This window comes from Panthera pardus, unplaced genomic scaffold, assembly GCF_024362965.1.
Source record: "Panthera pardus isolate Hobbes unplaced genomic scaffold, ASM2436296v1 HiC_scaffold_11, whole genome shotgun sequence".
NCBI classification, from domain to species: Eukaryota; Metazoa; Chordata; class Mammalia; order Carnivora; family Felidae; genus Panthera; species Panthera pardus.
Genome location: NW_026526666.1, coordinates 36,069,023 through 36,090,967, shown reverse-complemented (window position 1 = coordinate 36,090,967; position 21,945 = coordinate 36,069,023). Strand labels below are relative to the sequence as shown.

At 39.4% G+C, this 21,945-nt stretch overlaps 1 protein-coding gene and 1 long non-coding RNA gene across 2 annotated transcripts in view; one reads left to right on the top strand and one right to left on the bottom strand.

The window, feature by feature from the left end:
* Positions 1-2,731: 2,731 nt before the first annotated feature.
* Positions 2,732-19,866, bottom strand: LOC109246176 (uncharacterized). Its single transcript, XR_002071246.2, has 3 exons — positions 19,548-19,866; positions 3,864-3,912; positions 2,732-3,103 (listed from the first exon to the last, which is right to left on the bottom strand). It is a non-coding gene; the product is annotated as an uncharacterized LOC109246176 (long non-coding RNA).
* A 103-nt stretch (positions 19,867-19,969) lies between these two features.
* The window catches only part of SAMD13 (sterile alpha motif domain containing 13), a 40,440-nt gene continuing 38,464 nt past the window's right edge, over positions 19,970-21,945 (top strand). Inside the window, exon 1 of the mRNA XM_053893255.1 lies at positions 19,970-20,070. The gene's annotated coding sequence lies outside the window, so the exon portion shown is untranslated. The remainder of the gene's footprint in view (positions 20,071-21,945) is intronic.

Below are 21,945 nucleotides of genomic sequence, written 5' to 3'. Positions count from 1 at the left end.
TCGAGATAGTTTGAGTAAGCATTCTACTTGTGTATGTGAAGTGTATTTTGTGTGTGAATTTTATTTTGCCTTATTTCATTTCATTTTCTTCTACTTTTGTAAATACATAGGAATAACTGGAAGAATATTTACTGCACTGTTAGCAGGAGATAAGATTGGGGAATTCTTATGGTTCGAGACTGGTTACTGATGATGGGTACGTATTATCTTCATAATAAAATGCTAAATGAAAAAAGGAAAGGGAAGAAAGTCACTGAATGGACCAGATACTCACCTGCCCCCAAATCCCTGATTTTCTTGGCAGAGAGGAAAGAGAATTAGAGGCATAAAATAGAATAGTTTTTGCTGTTATCCAATCAATACTATATTGATTGAGATAGTCAGGGAGAAATAGACAGACTTAGTTACATACAACTAAGAGAGCTTGCGTCATAGGAAATTAAATGCTCAGAGCCTAGCCAGTCAATGAAAATACAAAAAGAGATAAAAAGTGACCATTACCATTTAAATCTCACGGTTTAGGGGTAGGAAAGGTGGGTTGGCGGGGGGGGGGGGGGGGGGGGGGGAAGGGAAGGGAGGGGGAAGCAGTATCCTACTCGGGGCTTCTCTCCAGAGGTGCCAATTAGAGACTGGGACCCACTGACCAGAACACAGAGGGAGTCTTCGTAGGTGCTCTGAACTTGCAGCATGACCATTTCCAGTTACATGGGGTGCCCAGAAGCCCTCATGAAACAGTCATTTTAAAAGGACGATGATATTACAAGAGAGGGGGTGGAAAGAGCTCTTGCAGAAGAATTAAGAGGAGTCAGCAAGTCATGGGGAGTTACAAAGGTTAATCCAGAAGCCGAAGGTCTCCCTGCCAACTGAGATGGTATGGACCCCAAGGGAGTGGCTTTAATGAACTCTGTTAACTCACTCAAAAGACTCAGAGTAAAGGAGATCCCATGGCTTCGTATATCATTAGGCAAGCAACATAAATATATATATTTCCTCTGATTCACAGTACATCAGCTTCTAGGGATTAACAGAAGAAAGTTTAAATCTCTCAGTAACAACTCACACATAACCACAAATGTTGCAAATCTGTCATGTAGCAAGGAATCTGAGATGGGTTGATACTCTAGGACGAGTGTACCAGAAAGAACATGAGGTGAAAGGGACTGAGTTGGAGGCAGTATCAGCTTCTATTTTCAGAAAACAGCCACCCTGGACACAAACCAAAAAGGTAGGTGGTGTGTAAGCCCTTGCACTGAGACCAAACAAACCCCGGTCACAGCTGCACACAGAGATAGCAAAGCGCTATCTCCCCATCTGGGGAACTAAGATAAAGATTGCATGACAACATAGTTCTGCCACAAAGAAAATTTGCACCAGTGTTCACCCCGCCTGTGAGTTAAGTCTCTTTCTGGCCTCCCCGCTGATCTGCAGCCTGTAGTTCCAAGTTCTTTCTCTACCCAGAAGCCCACTTGCCATACTAATCACCTCTAGACATACTTATCATTCGAGAGCTGTCCTATTTTAGCAGCTAGATAGAGGCAGAGGCAGAACCCAAGCGTGAGTGTTCATCCTGACTTCAAATTTGGCTTTGTTTTTCTTTCTTTTGAAACCTGGATTTATGGCATCCCAGGCCATCCATCTATCTACATCCATCTAACCAGGAAAATGTCGCTACTAATGACAGGTGCGGGAGAGATGGACTCAAACAAGACATTAACGGAGCCAGATGTGAGTGTGATGCCACCATTAAAGTGGTAGGACCACAGACTTACTACCTCACTCTCTAAACTTCACTCTCTTCAACCTTAAAACGCAGCTGACGATAGGTACCTTTTGGGAGTTGGGAGTGGCAATAGGACCTAAGGGATGCCATCGCTTAGAATGCTCCTTAAGTGACCGTTATTATTATTATTATTGAGACTGTTAATGGAGGGGATATCTGAATACACTGAAGGTTACACGGTAGTGCCATTAGCTCCGAGACATAAGAAAGCGTGGGCTGTTACAGAAGAGCAGAGGAGAGGCTTCTAAATCAATACTGAGTGAAGGTGTAAAGTGAACTTTCAGAATTTTGAAAAATGGGTAGGAGTTACCTAGATGAAGAAGACGGGCTGATCATTTCTGGGCAGAGAAAGCAGCAAGTATTAAGGCATGGAGGTGTGGAAGGCCATTGTACATGGTTTTGGAAGAAGGCCCATATCGTGGAAGTAAAGAAAGGGTTGAGGAGAATGGATGGCTGTGACACAAAAAGGGCAAGACTGGGGCCAGAGTCTGAAGAGCCTTGTATGCTAAACTAAAAGGGTTGAACTTGAGTCTTAATGCTGAGGAGAGACATGGAAAAAATTCAAGCAGGGGAGAGGTATGATCAGATTCTTGGGGGGGGGGGGGTGGGGGGAGTAAATTGGAAAGAAGTCAAACTAGTGGCAAATGCTTAAGCTACCAGCTGACAATGTGAATTCCAGGGCTCATTTGAAGACCAACTTCAGGGGAGCCTGGGTGGCTCAGTTGGTTGAGCAAGCGTCCAACTCTTGATTTCAGCTCAGGTCATGACCCCAGAGTGGTGGGATCAGAGCTGGGGGTGGGGCCTGCTTAAGATTCTTTCTCTCTCCTTCCCCCTCCACTCTGTCTCTCTCTCTCTCTCCCTCTCTCTTTCTCTCTCTCTTTCCAAAAAAATAAAATTAAATTAAAAATACAAGATCTGAAGACCAACTTCAAAGCAACTATGTCAGAAGAACCCAGTGCTTCAAGGTAAATTTTATTTACAATAAAGTTGAAAACAACTGAGATGCCATATAGACTGATGGATAAGAGCATAGAACTGTTTGTGTTTAAATCAAGACTGTCATTTCCTAGCTGGGTGATCCCGGGTCAAGTATTTAACCACCTTGGACCTCAGTTTGTCCATCTGTGACATGGGATCAATAATGGTACCTGTCTCAACGGGATGCTGTGAGGATTACGTACGCGGTTGGAGCAGTGCCTGGAAAGAGCATCACTCATTAATGTTGACCAGTACTGAGGAGTGGAGTTGGTGCTGTGAAGGCTGCTGGCCCTCTAAGACAATCTCCGTGAGATGGCCACCTTTCTTGACTTCTTGGCTTTGACTCTATGAACAGAAATCAGCTGTCAATTAAGCCACATGGGCTCATAGTAATTCCCAATTACTGAGTGTATGTAAAAATAACATACTTAATAGTCACTTGAGCATCAGGATCAACTGTAATGCCTCAGCTCAGTTAATTATTTCAAACACTGTAAGACAAGCTACAAACCTATCATAGTTACATTTTTTTTTTATTCCTATTTCTTTTTTTTTTTAAGTTTACTTATTTATTTTGAGAGAGAGTGAGCAGGGGAGGGGCAGGCAGAGAAGGGGACAGAGGATCCAAAGCAGGCTCCAGGCTCCATGCTGACAGCAGAGAACCCAATGGTGGGCTCAAACTCACAAACTGCGAGATCATGACCTGAGCTGAAGTGGGACGCTCAACTGAGCCACCCAGGTGCCCCTATTCCCCTCTATTTCTTACACTATAAAATATTTGGTGCTTGCTAATAACATACATGAAATACATGTACATTACAAAGCATAACAATAAACCCATTAAAATCACTATTCTGGAGCATTGCCAATGCTACTGAAGCTCCCCATATGCCTGCAATGATCCAAATGTTTATGCCCCTCCAGATTCATATGCTGAAATTCTGACCTCAAAGGTGATGGTAATCTACTGAAGGTAGAGGCTTTGGGAGGTGAAGGTTTCATGAATGAGATCAGTGTCCTTATAAAAGAGGCTCAAGAGGGCTCTCTGTCCCTTCCACCATGGAAGGACACTGTAAAAGGCCTATGAACCGGGATGGACACTCACCAAACACCAAATCTGCTGGCTCTTGATCTTGGATTTCCAGTCTTCAGAACTGTGAGAAATAAATGATTTATTTATGATATTATAGCAACCCAGATGATTAAGGCAATGCCCCTCTCTAATCTGCTCACCCTGCCTTCCCCACCAGAGGCAACCACAGCCCTAAATTGTATTTGTCATTCCTTCCCTTTTATGTATATAGTATGTACCATTATGTATCTTTAATCAACATATTGGGATTTTCATTTTTTGAATTTTGTATAAATGACATTCCAATGTATTTATTTATTTGCCTGTAACTTGCTTTTTCCCTTAATATCATGTTGTCCATATGCCTGTGGTTTATTCATTTCTCTGATGTACATTATTCCATTGCATTCCTATTCCATAGTTATTTATGGATCTACTCTCCTAACCATGACGATCTGGGTTATTTTCCATTTTTTATGTTGTTGACCAATGCTGGTATATATAATCTGGCACTGGTCACCTGTCGCCATTGTGCAAGAGTTTTCTCTAGAGTCCTACACGATTCCTATTGCTGTTGTAACAAATTACCTCAAATTTAGTTGTGCAGCGGCTTACCACAACACAAACTTCTTACCTTCTGGTGTTGGACATCAGAAGTCTGCAATAAGTCTCACTGGGCTAAAATCAAGGTATCAGCAGGGCTGCATTCTTTTCTGGAAGGATCTAGGGGAGAATCTGTTTTCTTGCATTTTCTGGCTTCTAGATACTTCCCATATTCCTTGGTTCATAGCCCTCTCCATCTTCAAAGCTAGCAACAACTGATCAAGAATTTCTTATAATGCTATCTCTTTGGTTCTGACTTTTCTGTCTCCCTCTTCCACTTTTAAGAACTTTTGTGATTATTGTGTCTTCCTGCATAATCTAGGATACTCTCCTCATTTACAGATCAACTGATTAGCAATCTTAATTCTATCTGCAACCTTCACACTTCTTTGCCATGGAACCAAACACATCCACAAGTTCTGGGGATTAGGATGTGGGGATGGGAGGGTGTGAATTATTCTGTCTACCACTGGGATAAACCTAGGTGTGGAACTGCTGAATAATAGGGTATATGGATTTTCAATTTTACTTCAAAATGCTAAATTCTTTTCCAAATTAATCACACTATGAAAGTAAGAGTTCTGATTGCTCCACACCTGAGAACACAGCCTGCTGAGACTTTGAAAATTCTTCCAATCTGGTGGGTGTGAAACCATAGCTCAGAATTTGGATTTCTATTGTCCTAATATTGAGATTGAATATTTTAATATGTTCCTTGGCCACATGGGTTTCCTCTTATGGGAAATGCTTGTTTTTCTATTTGGTTGCTAGCTTTTTTCTTAAAATTCTTTAATCACTCTTTATTCATCTGCATATTAGTATTTTGTCAATTCAATGTACTACAAATACTTTCTCCCCATTTATGTTATGTTCTCATGAATCAAAGTTTCTACTCTGTGCTCAAATTTCTTCAATATTTTTCTTTATAAATTGTATTTTTGTGTCTTTAGAAAATTCTTTCTTATCCTGTTGGCAAAAGGAACATCTCCTATATTTTCTTCCAAAAATTTTAAAGTTTTTCCTATAACATTTATGTTTTTAATCCACCTGAAATCGATATTTATAGTATGATGTGAGGCAAAGATCAAGTTGCATTTTCCATCACCTGGAAAACCAATTGTCCCAAAGCCAATTATACTTACCATTGTGCCATTCACATTGTATATCAAGTTCCTCATATGCCACGTCTGTTTCTGGGCTTCCTCGTATATTCTATTAGTCAATTTACTTCTCCTTATGCCAACATCACAGTTTCTTCATGCATTACCTCTATAATATATATTGCCATTTGGTAAGACAAATTTCTACTGGCCTTGTTCTTTTTTTTTTTATTTTTAATAACGTTTTTATTTATTTTTTGAGAGAGAGAAACAGAGCATGAGCAGGGGAGGGGCCGAGAGAGAAGACAGACAGTCCGAAGCAGGCTCCAGGCTCTGAGCTATCATCACAGATCCCAAAGCGGGGCTTGAACTCACAAACTGGGAGATCACAACTTGAGCTGGAGTTGGGTGCCAAACAGCCTGAGCCACCCAGGCATCCCTACTATCCTTGTTCTTCTTTCGGAGTATCTAGATATTGTTTACCCTTTGTGTTCCTATACATTTTAGAATCAGCTCAACTTCTTTAAAACACCCTATTGAGATTTTTATTGCAACTTCACTGTGACTACATTAAATGTGGCAGACTTGAAGTCTTTACAATAATGAATACTCTTATTCATGAACATGATATATCTCTATTAATTTAGACATTCTCTAAATATCTTTCAATAAAGTTATATGATGTTTTTATAAAGGTCTTGCACATAATCGGTGAGATCTATTCCCAGTACACTGTATTTTTGTTGTACTTGCAAATGATACATTTTTCAAAGTACATTTTCTTACTTTTTTTGATGGTAATTGATATTTAATTCATATCTATCAAGTTATATTATTAATTTTAATAATTTTACATATATTTTTTTATTTTTCTATTTGGCTAATCACATCATCTTTTAAGTAATGGCAATTTTTAGAAAACTTGTTACTCTTTTTCTTTACTAACTGAATGGCTAGGACTTCCAGTATGTGTTGGCTTAGATGTAACATTAACAGGCATTCCTGACTTCTTACTGATTTCTAAACGAATGCTTCTAACTTTTCACCAGTGAGTAAAATTGTTGTGAGTCTTTGGCAAATATTTTTTATCAACTCAAAGAATGTAATTTCTATTTCTAGTTTACTAAGAATTTTTGTTTGATTGATTGTCTTAACATGAATAAATATTAAATTTTATACAATGATTTGTTTGCAACTACTGAGATGAGTATAGTATGTGCTTATTCTTCACTAACTATAATTTGGTGAATTACATTAATTGATTTTCTAAAGTTAAACTATTCTTTTTTTTAATTTTTAAAAAATGTTTATTTATTTTTGAGAGAGAGAGAGAGAGACAGAGAATGAGCAGGGGCAGGGCAGAGAGAGAGAGAGAGAAAGACAGAATCCGAAGCAGGCTTTAGGCTCTGAGCTATCAGGCACAGAGCCTGATATAGGACTCAAATCCACAAACCGTGAGATCATGACCTGAACCAAAGGTGGACACTTAACAAACTGAGCCACCCAGGTGCCTCTAAAGTTAAACTATTCTGTGTTCTAAGAATAAACTCAATTTGCCATAATGTATTATCTTTCATGCATTGTCAGATTAAGTTTTTTTAAACTGTTTTTGCAGAGTTTTGCATCTATGTTCATGAGTGAGGCTCATTTGTAATTTTTCTCTTTTATATTATTTTTGTATATTTTATTACATAAAATACATAGGCTTTTTTCTTTTGAAAGAATGTGTTTCAGATTAGAATTATGTTCCCTGGGGGTGTGTGTATATATATATATATATATATATATATATATATATATATATATATATAATACACACACACACACACACATATATATACGCATACATATCTATATATATACAAATATATATAAACTATATATATGAACAAATATATATGAACATTATATATGTATGAACATATTTATCTATATACGGCTATGAAGCCACCTGGGCCTAGTCTTCTCTTTGTGGTAAGATTTCAAAATTGTTGAACCAATACCTTTAAGGGCCTTCAAATTATTCAGAGTTACTATTTTTTTCCTGAGTCAGTTTTGGTAAGCTGCATTTTCTAGTAATTTGATATTTTTGTCTTAATATTCAAATATGGCATCAAATTGTTTTTACTTTACATTTTTTTATATCTCTGCATTTTTAAAATTCCTAAAATTGCTTATTTCTGCCTTCTCTTTTTTTCCCCTAAATCAGTTAAATTAGAGGTTTATTTTATTCACCTCTTCAAAAACCTAATTTTCAGCATTTGCCTTATTTTATCTTTGTTTTCTATTACATTAATTTCTGGGCTCATCCTTATTATTTCCTTTCTTCTGTTCTCTTTAAATTCATTCTATTGTTCTTTTTATAATTTCTCATGGATGCTTAGTTAAATAATTTTAAGGCTTTCTTAGTTTTTAATATAAGACTTTATGGCTTAAATTTCTCTCTCAGCCTTGTTAAACTGCATTTAAGATTTAGTAAAGTTGGCGAAGTTTTTTGTTTTATTATTATTTAATTCTAGAGATGTTCTGTTTTCCACTGTGATTTACTCCTTGGTTGATGAGTTATTTGGAAGTGTATTTTTCAATTTTCTAAATGAATGTTTTCTAACATTATCTTTCAGTTAATATCTATATTAATGAATTTTAGTCATAAAATATAATTTTTTAAAAGTCCATTCCTTAAAATTGGTTGAGTTTTGATTTATGGCCCAATTCATGACAAATTATTATAGCATCCCATGCATGACCCAAACTAATTTTTGTACTTTAATTTAGACTGCAAAATTCTATATATTCATTAGGTCAAGCACTCTGTATCACCTAATCATATCTTTAATGCTTTTTGGAATATTTTATCTATCAATCACTGAGAGAGATACATTTAAATGATTCCTTATAGTGGAGAATTTGGCAATTTCTCTTTGTAATTATGTCACATTTCCTTTTATGATATTGAAGCTACACTATCAGGTATGCAAAAATAGAGTCATTTTATCCTCCTAGTGAATCAAGTCTGTTATAATCACTGAATGATCTCCTTTGTCTATCAAGTTTTTTGCCTTAAAGTCTATTTTATATAATATATAAACTGCAACTCTTTTGGTTAATATTTGCCTAAAATATATTTTTCTGTCCTTTTACTTTCAGCTGTTCTTTATTTACATTTTAGGCATGTCTCTGTAACCAGAAAATACATAGATTTAACTTTTTGATTCAATCTCACAATCTCACTTTCAACGGGAAGTTTAGTCCATTTATTTTTATTGATATATTTTATTTTATTTTATTAATATAATGTATTGTCAAGCTGGCTAACATTCAGTGTATACAGTGTGCTCTTGGTTTTGGGGGTAGATTCTCATGATTCATCGCTTACATACAACACCCAATGCTCATCCCAACAAGTGCCCTCCTCAATGATATTGATAATTTTAATTTATCTCTATCATCAGTTTTTTTTTTTTGAACATTTGATGTTTATTTATTTTAAGAGAGAGAGAGAGAATGTGAGCTGGTGGGGGTGGGGGGGAGGAAGGGCAGAGAGAAAGAGAGAGAGAGAATCCCAAGCAGGCTCCAAGATGTCAATGCACAGCCAGACGCAGGGCTCGATCCCACCAAGGGTAAAATCATGACCTAAGCAGAAACCAAGAGCCCGCTGCTCAAAGGACTGAGCCACCCAGACGCGCCTGTCACCAATTTTTAAACTATCCAGTTTAAAATTTTTGTTCTGACTTCTCTGTTGCTTTTTTCTCCTTCTTGTCTTGTTTTAATGGATTCAATTTCTTAGTTCCAAAATTTTCCCTTCTCTAGTTTTGGAATTATAAACTTTATTTTTGCTCATTAACTAGTTCCTTTGAAATCAGAGTATGCATACTTAACCTAACAAAGTCGGTACTTGTTATCTTTACAACCTTCCCCAATACATAATGACCTGAGAATGTTTTAACTCTTATCATCACTCCATCTTAAAAGCCATTATTTTTTAATTCTACAAGCTGTACTTTATTATTTATTATTTGTATTTTTTGTATTGTTCAGGTTGACGCAACCATTTGCCTTTTCCTTTACTTGACATTAGTTTTTGTCACTCAAACTTCCCTTCTAGATCATTTTCCTACTTCTTTTTTTTTTTATTTCTTTTTAAGATTTTTTTTAAAGTGATCTCTACACCCAACATGAGGCTCAGACTTACAACCCTGAGATCGAGAGTCCTATGCTCTACCAACTGAGCCAGCCAGATGCCCCTCATTTTCCTTCTTCTTGAAGACATCCTTGGAAGTTCTTTTATTAAGAGGTTATTGATGTTAATTTTTCCCAGTGTTTGTTTATCTAGACTACCTCTACTTAATCCCCATTTTGAAAAACAGTTGCAGCAGAGAAAGTTAGTATTTACTAAAATATCCACATGATTCTCTTCATTTCTCACTCTCTCTTGCAGTTAGTTTGGGACTTGGGACTTATTCTGACCAAAGGACCACGAGGAGAAGTAACATGTTTCCCTTCTAGAAAAAGGTCTTTGAAATCTGTGTTCCTCTATGTCCCTCTTTCCCTCCTGAAATGACCTGATAGCTCATGTAATTCTGGGAGATGCAGCTAGAAAGATCAGAGCTTCTTTTGGCCTGGGTCCCTGAGTGACCAGGCAGAGCAGGGCACCCTCTGACCTATCCTTGATGCAAAGCACAAGAGATAAACTTTGATTATGTTAAGCCACAGAGGTTTCAGAGTTAATTTGTTACCACAGCCTAATAACTTATTCTGACAGGTAGTTTTAATGGGTAAATAATTCTCTTTCAGTTACTATCCCTCAGCACATTTAAAATATTTTCCCACAATCTTTTGTCCCATTTTTGCTGCTCAGAACTCACCTGTCTCATTGTCATTCCTTTACAAGTAATCTGTATTTTGGGGGTTTTGGCTAATTTTAGTATCTTCTCTTTGTCTCTGGCATTCTGAAGTTTTACAACAATGTGTTTAGGTGTGTATGTGTCTGCATCTGTTTAAGTTTATGTCTGAGGGTCCTTTGGGTTTTAGAATCTGAGGTTACTATCTTTCATCAGTTCTATACATGCCTCGTTTACTGAGTCCTCAAATATTGCTTTGTCCTCTTCTCTATTATCTCCTGAAATTCTGATTACAGGCATACTGAGCCTTCTCCTTCTATCCTTCATGACTCAACCTCTCTGTCATATTTTCTAGTGATTATCTCTCTATGCTGAGAACACAGGGACATGGTAAACCTCTACAGATTCTAAGCTGCATTTTATGTAAGGTTTTCCAGTCTATGCTTCCCACTCCCTAATTCTCTGTCTATGGTTTCCTCCACTCTAAATTCTTCCACTGGGTTTTTAATTTCAATCTTTTCATCTTTCATTTCTAGAAGTTCTATTTTGTTCTTTTTCAAATGTGATGGATATTTTTATGGTCTCTTTTTCTTTCCTCAGTTTTTATTTCGTTCATAACTTATTTTACCATATTAAACATTCATTTTACTTTTAAATTTATTCATGCATTTAAAAGATGATTTATATATTTTATCACTTATGTTAAGTGCTTCAGAGTAAGAGAAGTCCTCTGTATATTTTTACTTAATAATTTTATTATTTCAAATTGCTTATACCTTAGGATATAAGAAACTTAATACTGGATCCTTCCCTGCCCCTAGATATTTAATTGTGTCCAGCTATCACATTGGGCCCAGATATCACTATATAACCCCCACTACTTAGGTAAACCAATCACCGCTAACTCTGCTGTTTAGTGTGTCTGTCCTGTCACTGAGTCTGTCTCCAGCTGGCCATATCTCTACTGCAAACTTCCTGATTTTAATTCAGGAGTTTAAGATTATTTCTAACTCTCATGACCTACCCCCTCCTTTCCATATCTCTAGACTGCTGCTGTGTTTTGGAGAATGTCCAAAAGTTTGACCTTTAGATAAGGAGATGAGACTATACAAACTTTTGCTTCTTAATACCATCTGCCTGGGAATAAAAAATCTCTGGGCAGGAAGAAATAAGAAAGTAAGGAAGACAATTTTCAGAAAGTCTGTATATACATCCTTTCCACTATGGAGGGACATATGTAGGGAATGTGGGGGCAGGTATCCTGTATTGCAATGATGAGTTTTCATAATTAGAGGTAGTTTCAACAACAATTTGATCTACTATCTACTCGTTGTTATAAATCCTGGCTTATCAATTATGCTAAAATTATCCTGCATTTTCTTTCTCTTTTGAAAAGTTTATTTTTATTTATTTTGGGAGAGAGAGAGAGAGCAATCAGGGGAAGGGCAGAGAGAGAAGGAGAAAGAGAATCCGAAGCAGGCTCCACGTTGTCAGTGCAGAACCTGATGCAGGGCTCAAACTCACAAACCGTAAGATCATGACCTGAGCCGAAATCAAGAGTCAGATGCTTAACCGACTGAGCCACCCAGCCACCCCCTATCCTACATTTTCTAACCAATACAGCTTGTGATCATGTGTCAGTCCAATTCTTACAGTAAGGGACAGGTATTACCTGTTTTATAAACTTTCTAGACTAAATCATCTCAGCAATTGTTTCTTTATTTCATGTGATAAAACAGATCCCACATTGTTAAAAACAAAAACAAATTCAAAAAACACGTGGATTTGTTTTCAAGTGTATACTTGACCCTTTATACAGATAGGTGTTATGGGTAGCACTCTAGGTGTGAATTTCAGGTATAAGAATGTTCACAAGGAATGTTTACCTTACCAACATTTACAAGTTTTTCATTTAAAGCATATAGACCTATCCTCAATATCAGCACATAAAACCTCCTTGAGTCTCTTAACAAACTTTCTACTGTCTAACACCAAATGTCGATATCCAATCTCAAATTGCCCAATACCAGATCTTGGTTGGGAGAACTAATGTTTATAAAACACTGTTGAACGAAATGCGGTCTATCTGTATTAGCTGCCTAAGACTGCTGTAATAAAATACCACAAACCGGGTCCCTTAAAACAACAGAAATTTATTCTCTCATAGTCTGGAAGCTGGAGTCTGAATCAAGGTTTTGGCAGACCCGTCTAGGACTGGGTCCTCCGTGCCTCTTCCAGCTTCTTGCAGCCCAGGTGATTCCTAGCTTGAGGCAGTTTAACCCAATCTCTACCTCCATCTTCCTTCTGTGCCTCTGTCTTCACATAGCACCCTCCTCTCCCTGTCTCACTTCTCCTTACAAGAACATCTCCTACTCCAGTGCGACCTCATCTCAACTAATTACATCTGCAATAACTCTATTTCCAAATAAGGTCACATTCTAAGGTACTGGGTATTAGAACTTTAACATATCTTTTGGGGGGACACATTGCAACCCAGTAACATCATTTGTTTCTCCAAAGAGAAGATTTTATCTTCCAAATAGGTTTGGATCCCACTATCTTTGAACCAGAGGAATTCGCTTTCTCTGGACTCTGTTTAGATGCCAGGTTTTTATCTTTCATTAAACAATGCTACAAGAAACAGCTTAATGAACGCCACTATTGTATTTACTAATCAAGTTCATTAAGAACCTTGCCCCCTTTGATTTTGTTTCCCCGCTGGAAGCAAATGCCACAAAAATTTTCCCCCTGAATAACCCATAGGTTTTCATTTAGAGTCAATGAAAACCATATATCTAATTATGTGGGGGTTTTTTGTTTGTTTGTTTGTTTGTTTTTGCTTTGGTTGCCAGGAAGCTTAAAAATTCAGTCACAATTTCATTTTAACAACTTCGTAGAATGCTGCAGCTACTGATTTGCATTTTTATTTCTCCTCTGGTATTGACATTTTATTTTCATGTGGATATTAAACAGTTTTAAAAATTGCCTCTTATATTATTACAAGGCACTTGAATACTTTGTTCAAAAACGTTAGCAATAAGTAGAAAAAAAATGCCAAAGAAATAAGTAAATCTCTTTCTCTTCCTCCCCCTCCCCCACTTTCTTTCTCCCTGTCTCTCTTCATTCACAGCAGATTTTCCTCCTGTCCCAGCTCATCCATCACTGAATGACTGACCAAAGACTATGAACCATCAACACTCAGTACTCTGGTTTACATTTTCGATAGATGATTCAAACGGTACACAGGCAAAAAGGGAAGGGGAAGCAAGACACTCATTTTATTCTTGAGCAAATCAACTAGATCTCACTGATTTCCTTCAAAGATTAAAAAAGAAAAGTCAGAAAAAAAATAGCATGGGACCCATGCAGCAGTAAAAATAAAAGAAATCTGGAAAAGCAGAGGAAATAAACAAGGAGAAGAAACTAAATCCCTGAAAATCACACTAAGAGCATCAGGAGTAGAATTTAAACTAAAGAAAATCGGATATGGAGGGCACGCTATTGAAAAAAATCACATAGAATTTAGTGGAAAATGACACAGAATGAAAGTGACGAGGGAGGAGCTGGAAGAGGCAGAAAACAAACAATAGAGAACCGGCACATGAATGCCTGCTATCTTTGAAGATGTGAATGAATACATGGAACCAAAAAAATTTACATAATAGAAGAATTTTCTGAAATAAAGCAGATCTTAAAATTACATTTTGAAAGGGCTCACCGCATTCCAAGAAAATTTAATAAAAGCTTTTATCTGAAACTTCAAGGACTGTAAAAAAAAAAAATCCTATAGTCATCTAAGCAGAAGGAAAAAGTCATCCTCAAAAACAAAGAAATCAGACAATATTAGATGCTAGAAGAAAATGGAACTGTGGTTAATGAATATTAAAGGGGAAAAGATTTCTATACCTGGTGGAAAATTTCTAACCACCTTTCATATGTAATGGTAAGAAAAAGAAATTCTCAAATACATGAGAATTCAAGAAACATAACATTTATGAGCTTCTGGAAAATCTCTCAGAAAAAAATCAAGACAGTGAACAGATGAGTAACAATAAGAAGTTCATGAATGAGAAAGACATGAGGTAGAAAAGGTTTAGTGATGAGCTTTAAACCTCTTCGTCCATAAAACTATATTTAGGTAACTAAAATTCTAAGTCATAAAATGAAAAATAATTGCTATAATGCTTAAAGAAAAATTACATAATATAAAGAATAATATTTTAATGATAATAGACAGGGACAAGAATCAATATTTGCTCTCCAAACTAACAGAAAGGTGGGGAGAGAAAAAGGTGGGGAGAGAAAAAAAATAGTCTAAGTAGATTAATTTCATCATCTTTCATCATCAATTCATTTCTAAGGTAAATTGAGAAATATAAATATAAATATATTATTTAATATACTTTACAACTTCTAAATTGCTACAGTATAGTAGGTGGCCTTCTAAAGGGGCTCCCAATGATCCCCAACTCCTGGTATCATGCCCTCATGTGTAAGCTAGACATAATGACTCATCTCTAACAAAGAGAATGTGGCAAAGTGAAGGATTTTACTTCTGGAATTAAGCTATTAAAGACTGTGATATCTGGGTCGCCTGGGTGGCTCAGTCAGTTGAGCATTGGACTCTTGGTTTTGGCTCAGGTCATGATCTCACAGTGTGTGAGTTCGAGCCTCATATCTGGGCTCCGTAGCTGGTATCTTGGAGCCTGCTTGGGATTCTCTCTCTCTCTCTCTCTCTCTCTCTGTCCCTCCCCCCCACACACTGTCTCTGTCTCTCTCAAAATAAAGAAACTAAAAAAAATAAATAAAAAATAAAATAAAATAAAAAGACTGATTTCTGTCTTGCTTACACTCTTTCTCTGCCTTTCCTCCCATGGCTTGCTTTGATTCAGCCAGCTGCCATGTCATGAGCTGCCCTGTGGAGAGGCCCATGTGACAGGAACCTGAGGCTCTCTAGGGCCCATGAGGAACTAAATCCTGTCAACAGCCATGTGGTTAAGCTTGAAAGTGGTACAACACCTGTGAAAACTGAACAGTAAAAATTCTGAAGCAGAGGACTCAGCTAAGCCATGCCAAGATTCGTGACCCACAGAAAGTACAAGGTAAACATGTGCTGCTTTAAGCTGCTAGGGCTGGGGGTAATTTGTTACACAGCAAAAGATAACTAATACCTAGAGGAGGGTAAAAATAAAAACCGAAAAAAAACAAAGAAAACAGATTATAAAGCAAAAAAGAAAACAAAGAAACAATAAGCATTCAAAATGTAACACATAACAGATAAGCTTAAACATATCTAATTAAAATAATTTCAAGTAGAATAAACTATTTTTTAAAAATTATTCCATGGGACAAAGACAGACACTATAATGGCAAAGGGTAATAGGACAGATGCTTCTTTTTTTTTTTTTTTTTTTTTTTTTTTTTTTTTTTTAAGATCGAGGGAAAGATTGAGTGGGGGAGGGTCAGACAGAGAAGGGAAAGAGAGAATCCTAAGCAGGGCTCAATACCAGGAACCCTGACACCCTGACCTGAGCCAAAATCAAGAGTCAGGCACTTAACCAACTGAGACACCCAGGTGCTCCTATAATGGCAAGGGATATACAACTCACAATGAAGTTATCGCTAGTATGAATCTTCCTATATAAAATAATATAGTATTCAAACACATAAAGCAAAACTTCAAGAAATAAAAAAATAAATAAAAGAAATGTTAGAAGACTTCTCCCAAAGTCTCCTTCCCACAAGGTTCCAACATCCCGTAATCTGTCTCCATCTTCCAGCCCTCCCCTACCCCTGAAACTCCACCACTGAGCCTTCTGGAATTCATGATTCTTCTCCCATATCAGTTTTCATTGCTATGACTCTGGTCAAGCCACTATTACTTCTTGCCTGGATTACTACAATATCTCCTTGTCTCTTCAGCCTCTACCATTGCTCTATCTATTCTAGATAGAGCAGCCAGAATAATCCTTTAAAAATATGCCTGATTATATCACTCCTCTGTTCTAAACTCTTGAGCAGCTGCCCATTTCATTTAGCGTGAAAGCCAAAGTCCCCGCAATGCCCTATAAGCCCTACCTCACCTGTCCCAACCACTTGGTTACCTGTAGTTCTCCTCCTACTCACCCTGGCTCTCTCCAATCCAGCCACAATGGCATCCTTACTGTTTCTTAAAAACTCCAGCCAGACAGCCACCTTCTGGCCTATGCCTAACTGTTCTGTCTCCCTGGAATGTTCTTCTCTCAGAAATCCACCAGGTCATTCCCTTACCAATTCCAGATCTTTTCTTGAATGTCATCCTCTCAATACAATTTACCCTGATCACTATATTTAATGTTTCAACCCACACTCTCCTGTATTCCCAATCTCCTTTATCCTGCTTTATTTTTTCAAAACATTTTTGGGGCACCTGGGTGGCTCAGTTGGTTAAGCGTCCGACTTCGGCTCAGGTCATGATCTCGCAGTCCGTGGGTTCAAGCCCCGCGTCGGGCTCTGTGCTGACAGCTCGGAGCCCGGAGCCTGTTTTGGATTCTGTGTCTCCCTCTCTCTCTGACCCTCCCCCATTCAAGCTCTGTCTCCCTCTGTCTCAAAAATAAATAAACGTTAAAAAAATTTTTAAAAAAACGTTTTTAATTTTTTTTAACGTTTATTCATTTTTTTTTTTTTTTTGAGAGACAGAGACAGAGCATGAGTTGGGGAGGGGCAGAGAGAGAAAGAGACACAGAAATCTGAAGCAGGCTCCAGCTGTCAGCACAGAGCTTGAACCCATGAACTGTGAGATCATGACCTGAGCTGAAGTTGGACACTGAACCAACTGAGCCACCCAGGTGCCTCCAAAACACTTCCTAACATACCATAGAATTTACTTACATAGTTTATGTTTATTATTGTCTGCCTCACCCACGCTCACATTAGAACGTGAGCTCCCTAAGGGCAGTGAACTTTTTCTGTTTCACTTATTTATGTAGATCAAGCATCTAGAAAGGTGCCTAGCACACAGTAGGCATTCAAAAGACATTTGTTGATGGACCGAATAAATGATTCTTGGCCTTATCAAACCTAACGCCCTTTTTAATAACAAATACGGGGCAATCTGCTCTTTAACATTGTGAAAGCAAGGTTGTAAACTACCTACGCTTGTAAGCTTGTAATTTTTTAAAAAATTCAAAGTGATCCCTTAACTGAAACATAAAGGAAAAAGTAAATGTGTGATTCATTATGGAGCTACTGAGGCATCCCTAAACTAAAAGGCACAAGGAAGTAATCAGATGCTTGCATTCATCTGTAGAATCACCATGAAATGGACAGCCATTAAATGAATCGTATTGGTGATTCAAATTCCAAAAACTGTATTGCCATTCAACGTACTGCATTCCAGGAAAACTCAATATATCTTAAAACTGTGTGAAAAACACTGTATGTTTATATATAAAATAGATTCTAGGCTCAGGTAAATATAAATAGCTTTTTCATCTACACAAATGAACAGTAGAACAGTCAAGCAACGCAGAATGCAGGACAATTCTTTGTGCTGTACTAGCCTGGGTACTGCATGATATCTAGCATCTTTGGCTCCATTGACTACATTCCAGTAGTTCTCCCTCCCCAATCAGGAGACAAGCAAAATCACTCTGGTAAATTTCCAAAACAGCTCCTGGAGGCAGATCCATCCCAACAGATTAGATCTGTAATTCCAGTGGCCCAGTCACTGGCTACCTCTCTATAGTGTTTGACCTGTTAATGAACAACTCTTCACTTCTCTTTCCTTTCTTGGCTTATGTGTCACTGTACTCCTGCAGCTTCTTCTAATCTCCTTCCACAGCTCCTGCCAGGTGTCACTGTCTGAGTCCTCACTTCCCCTTGCCCACCTCGGGACTGCCCTTCCTTTTCCCACTCCAGATGATCTTCAACTCCTTCATCTAAGTCATCCACTCTCAAAGTTCCATTTCTACACAGGATATCCAAGTCCACACTCCCAACTGACATTCTGTCACTCATACACAGAAAGCCTCAAGTTATACATGTCCAAAATCAAACTAGTCATCTTCCTCGAAAACCTGTTTTTCCACCAGTGTACCTATTCATGTGAATGACAACATTATTTACCTACTCAGTCTAGAAATGACAACCATCTTTCTTCCTCGCCCCTCACGCCCACGTCCAATTGATTGCACTGCTCTGTCTAGTTTGCCTTGGAAGTGTCTCATATCCGCTTCCTTTCTATTACTGTAGTTCAAGCTATCATTACCTGTAACTTAGAATATGGTCACAGCCTCCTAATTGGTACTTCTACTCCAATTTCTTTCGGTATTTCCACAAAAGGAGATAATAGTATGATTAGCATTTATAAACAGTATTATTTATACTTAGTATAGTGCCTGGCATATAATAAGCACTTTATTAATAAGCACCTTATTAAAGGTCCTGTTATATGCCAGGCACTATACTAAATGCTTCCCATCTCTTTTAATCTGCACAGCCACATCATAAAGTAGGAGTTATTATTATTTACATTTTAAAGATGAGAAAAAAGGGTTTTGGGATGTTAAATAACTTACCTAAGGTCACAGAGCTAGCTCTGAAGTGACACCAGGATGCCAGATCTATCTGGTTTCTAAAATCCCATTGTTTTGCTTTTTTTTAATACAACTTTTTCATTTCATTAGACCTATAGTCTAATCACAACCTTCTATTCAGTCTCTATATCTATCCTGTCATTTCCTTCCTACCCTATCCAATATTCAACCACCATGTTTCCCTATGACCTCTAGCCTCTATCACAGTCTTCCCTTCTGTCTCTATCCCTATCCCACCTGCCTTTTCTTTCCCAGTCCATTCTTGCAATCCATAAGTTCCTTTGGTCTTACTTATCTCCTTATTTAGTGAGGATTTATTTACCAGCTATTTCAGGAAAGTCCCTCACAGCAGGCTCGTCTTTCACTGCGCCCACCACATCTGCCAGCAGCCTTCCTTCTCCCCACTCTTTTCCCAGCTGCTAAGAGCAGGGTTAGAAGAGGAAATGAATAGAGCGGATACAAAAGACTCCCCACATCTTAAGTTTTCTCTGCCTAACTCGGTGTTGTTTTATGATTCCAACATAAAGAACCAAGGGAGAGGGGCTCTGTAAACTGCAGAGTGCTCTGCAAATGTAAAGTGCAATTTATTCACCCTACCTTTGCATGCCCTGAGTTATTCTGTGAGTGACAGCACAGGTGCTCCAAGTAGAGAACTCCACGTTTGTGTTCGGGACGAAGGAAGCGTAAGGCCCCAAATAATATGAATTTGGCCGGGGAGATGTCTACTTGTCATTACTGGCCAAACCCAGCCTAAAACTTCATTGGGATGTGAGCGAGTAAGACAGGGCGGTAATGGTATTAGCCTGAAAACCCCCAATTTAAAACTCTCTCTAGGAATGTTCCCCTCCCCCCAGCTCCCTGGCGGTTTTTAAGTTCCAGCAAACGTCCTCCCAGGCTTTCGCAGGGCCCCCGCCTAGTCCCCTCCCTTCCTGACCTCTCCGCTTCCTGGTGGCCCCAGCCCTCGGACCCCCGCCCCGCCCGCTCTCCCGCCCGCCCGCGGAGGACTACAAGTCCCGGCGTGCCCCGCGCGCTCGGCCGGCCGGCTGCACCGGGGCTGGGCGCGTGGCGGCCGCCGAGCTCTGCGCGGGGGAAAGCCTCCCGCCGCCGGCCGTGCGGGGAGGTAAGTGATCCGCTCGTGCTGCGAGGGCACTGGGAACGCGGCCACCCTCTCCCCTCTCCAGGATGGAAGGAAACGAAGAAACCACAATAAACACCGCCCTGCCCTCCCTCGTCTCTGCTGTGTGTCTGGTGCTCCTGCAGCTTGTTGCACCCATGAGCGTGGAATCTGTCACCCCGGAGTGGAACTGGGGACAGAGAAGCGTGCCGGGCTCCGGCGGAGAGCTGCGGCTCGCCGTGGCTGCGGGGCAAAGCTCTCAGGACGGGACCCGGTGGTGGCACGGCTCGGCTGGGCGCCCAGCGAGCGCCACAACCCCACGCTCCCTTCCCACAGACGGGCTCCCTGGGGAGCCCCCAAACTCAAAGACAAACAGTTTCTTCTTGAAAGTCTTAGAAACTTTTCCCCTCTTGTCGTCGGTGCCACCAGCGAGTCGTTTGTCTATCGGACGGCGCCGCTCGTCCGAGGGGCTTCCTGGCGTCCGCTCTCCTGCCCTCAGTCTTGCCCCCACCGCTCGCTCTCCAGGTCGCTCCCCCTTCTCCCCTGGGACGCCCTTAGGGAGGCGGTGAGCTCGGCCCTGCCCTCCGGCGACTTCTCGAGATTTCTTCTGCAGCCACGTGGACCCAGGTCTGCACTCTGCGATGCGGGCTGGACACTGTGCTGGCCAATTCCCTGACGGGAGGCCAGGGGCGAGTGGTTCCTTTGGGACAGCTCTGGTCCTCGGGGTGGAGGGAAGGAAGGAGTGCTGCGCAATAAAAGAAGCCCCATCGGAGGCACCCGTTCCCCACACTCTGACCCATCCTCTCTCCTAAGCCCATGCCCAAGTGTGCCCAACAGTTGTGCTTCAGAATCCCAACATGAGGATCTCCCAAGTGATTCTAGCAAGCACATCCCATAATGTCCTGGATCAGAAGCTCTTGTTTGCATCTCTATCACCCTACACGTACACCCTACACACGCGCGCGTACAAAAACACACCACGCACGCTACACACGCCACGCACACGCCGTACACCTTACACACAGCATACACATTACTCTCATCACACACATACATTACATACACACACTTCATTTAGGCTGTAGGCTACATACACTACATACATACACATCATTTTTATTAGCAGAGAAGAGGGTTAAATCAGTTAGTTGGAGAGAGTGAGGAGGAAGTGGGTGAGAACTAGTGTATATACTTACACCCGCAAATGTCAATTTATTCCTAAGTTAGAAACTAGCTGATAAGTGAAACCTGCTGTGGTTAAAATTTAGAATGCTTTCGTGGCTTTTGCTTTTTCTTTTTTTCATAAAATGGAATTGATTTCCTACATCACCTTCTGAAACCCTTACCTTTGTCTAACAGGAAAACTTTTGATCACAGCAGGGGAGACAGAAGGGGATGTCCTCTATGTATAGGAAGAAAATCTTGGAGAAACTTCACAGAATCCTTCCTCCTGTGAGGGTGTCTAAGGAAAAGTTCGGTGTTAACTACATTTTCTTTGCCTCTCCTTTCAAGAGTGCTGAGCTGGACTGATTTTGTTCTGAGCAACTGCATGAGAGTGCTATGAGACACCTTGCCCCCAGGACTCACAGCCCAGCACCCTTCCATTTGAGTTTGCCTGGAGCACATTTCAGGAATTTCAGATCAAGTCCCAAAGCATTATGAAATCTGTTGGTGAAAGGTCTCTCTATAGCCAGAAGAGTTCATCATTTTGATCAGTGGTGATAAGACTCCCCTGTTTGACCAGACTCAAAAAATGGCGCTCAGAAATAAATAAACACTTAGAATTTGTCCCTAAATTATTGTTTGCTTTTTCGAGGGAGTAATGGTAAAGATGGGCAGAGAGAACACTTGAAATCTTTCTCAGTGACAATCTTTCAAGAA